We start from the raw sequence: 2787 nt of genomic DNA, 5'->3' as shown, positions 1-2787 counted from the left end.
CCCATCCACCCACCCATCCACCAATCCTCATCCATCTACCCACTCACCCACCCATCCTCATCCATCCACCCATCCCCGCCTATCCATCCACCCACTCATCCATCCCCATTCATCCACCCACACCCACCCATCCATCCACCCACCCACCCATCTATCCATCCATCTATCCAACAAACCATTTGTGGTGCCACTTCTATGAATTAGACCCTGAGCTAGAAAATAGAAACACCAACGAATAAGATCCAGCCCCAGACCTTAAGGAGCTCTTTTTAAACTGAGACAAACAAGGAAACATGCAATGCTCTCCACAGTCACGGAAACAGGAAGTGCAGGGTGAAATCCATGTTTTAGAAGCAGCATCTGGCTGCAGCGTGAAGGATGAAGGGAAGGCCAGACCGAATCAGCTAGAGAGCTGCTCGGGAGCTGCTGCAGTAATCTCGGAGCCAAGTGGTGGTGACTGGGACCAAGTGATGGCCATAGGGACTGTAGGCAAGCCTGGGTGGTGGGAGGGTGTGGGGCCAAGGGGAAGAGGGGAACAAGGAGACTCAGGCATCTGGCTTGGGCTGCTGGGTAGACGCATGGCAGGGTCACTCTCAGGGGCGCAGGAGGAGAGCAGGCTTGGACAGAGGAGAAATGAAACCCATTGGAGACTTGGGTTTACAATGCCCATGGAGCTTCCAAGCGGAAAAGATTCAGGGACAGGTATATACAAGACCATCTGGGGAAGGGAACCAAAGGAGCACACAGGAGGGGCAACATGCCCAAGCAGGAAGCTCGAGAGAAAGGCAGAGGCAGAAGGAAGAAGCAGTGCCTTTGTGTTCAGCTGCAGGTGAGAGGAAGCAAGACACACTTGGGAAACTGAAAGTGGTTCCATGCAGCTGGGACAGAGAGGCCGGGGTAACTAGGACGGTTCCAGAATGATGGAAAACTGAAAAGCTGTAAGTGGAGGGCGGGGGTGATGAGGGGAATTTATAAGCCATGTTTAAGAATTTGGGCTTCATTCAAGACTAGCCTGGACAACATAGAGAGATCCTGTCTCCACAAAAAAAATTTCAAAAATTAGCCAGGCTTGGTGGTGTGCACCTGTAGTCCCAGCTACTAGGGAGACTGAGGCAGGAGTACTGCCCGAGCCCAAGAGTTTGAGGTTATAGTGAGTCATGATTGCGCTACTGCACTCCAGCCTGGGCAACAGATTGTGACCCTGCCTCTTAAAAAAAAGAAAAGAAAAATTGGGGATTAATCTTGAGGGCAATGGGGAACCATTGAAAGATTTTCAGCAGGCCAGTGCCTTGGTGAGATTGACTTGTGTAGAACATAAATTGGTGGGGAAGGGGGACCTATCTGTAGCATGAATTGATGGAGCATCACAGAGACAGGACACTGCAGGGATGTGGTTGGAGCACTGGAGGAGTCGGGATCCAGCTTTTGAGCTGGGCCAGAATTTTGGATTCCCTGGGCCTCTCACCTGTAGTGCAAGGGTTCTAATACTTGCCTTCTTGGGAGTGTGAAGAAAGATGAGATGGGTCGGGGCTGAGACTGCGCTGTGGGGACTGCACATGGGTGTGAGGGTATCATGTGAGTGAACGGAGTCTCCAGCACAAGAGCCTCTGGGATGCATTTGGAGTCCTGGAGGTGAGGCATGAAGAGGACACAGACCCCCGCATCCAAGCAGCCCATCAGACTGACCACATGTCCCTCTCTTTGTCAGAGCCAGACAAGAGGCCGAGATGGCCAGGCAAGGAATGAGACCAGGACACATGGGGGCTGGGTATCCGGCTCAACACTGCAGGTTGTGAGTGACAGAAGACCCAACCCCCTTGGGCTAAGCAAAGAGACTTGATTGGCCCATCTCCCTTCATCCATTCACTCGCCCCCACCCCCACCCTGCACGTAGGGGCTCCTATGATGGCGTCAGGGCCTCATGCCCCTTGGCCCAGTTCATAACTTCATAACTCCACTTCCTCTGGCTTCGTGCCCATCTCAGATGATGGATCCTCTGTTAGGGGACAAGCTGGCCTCCCCAGCCTCAGCCTCACACCCTCCCAGGTTTAAATCCGTGGGGAAAGAGACATGCTTCTCTCAACAGCAGCCTTAGACCAACGACCCTCATATGTCTCCTTGGCTCTGGTTGGGTCATTTACTCCCAGAACAAATCATGCCTCTGGGGAAGCGATGTCAGCCACATGCCCAGACAAAGTGCACAGAGGGAGGAGGCAGGGTAAGGTCCCTGGAGCAAAGTCACTGTGGCTGCCAGGACAAGGGCAGTGACCGCTTGAGGTATGCACTGTGACCTGCTTCTTGTTACTCCCCTAGTAGTCTTTTTTTTTTCTTTTTGAAGACTGTCTTGCTCTGTCACCCAGGCTGGAGTGCAGTGGCATGATCACTGCTCACTGCTGTCCTGAACTCCTAGGTACAAGCAAACAATCCAATAGCCTCAGTCTCCTTTTATTTTTTGTAGAGAGGAGGTCTCGCTATGCTGCTCAGGCTGTTCTTGAATTCCTGGCCTCAAGCCATCCTACTGCCTCAGCTTCCCAAAGTACTGGAATTACAAGTGTGTGCACAGTCCTAGTAGTCTTAAATTGTGCTTTCCTCCATTCAAGAAGCCAAAACCAGAGGCTCAGTAGGGTTCAATGTCCCCCTTCCCTGGGCCACATACTTCTGCTGGCACTGTCCTCAGCTGCAGTTCCGGCAGGATGCTGTCCTGTTTCTAAATGGAACCCTGTTCTCTAAGGAGCTCTGCACATACCTGATAGGTAGCCTTTATGATAACCATCATTCGTGAAGTTT

Source organism: Carlito syrichta, unplaced genomic scaffold (genome assembly GCF_000164805.1).
Source record: "Carlito syrichta isolate Samal-C Ts95f unplaced genomic scaffold, Tarsius_syrichta-2.0.1 Scaffold73071, whole genome shotgun sequence".
NCBI lineage: Eukaryota > Metazoa > Chordata > Mammalia > Primates > Tarsiidae > Carlito > Carlito syrichta.
The sequence above is the reverse complement of the archived record's forward strand: the minus strand, read 5'-3'. Positions refer to the sequence as shown.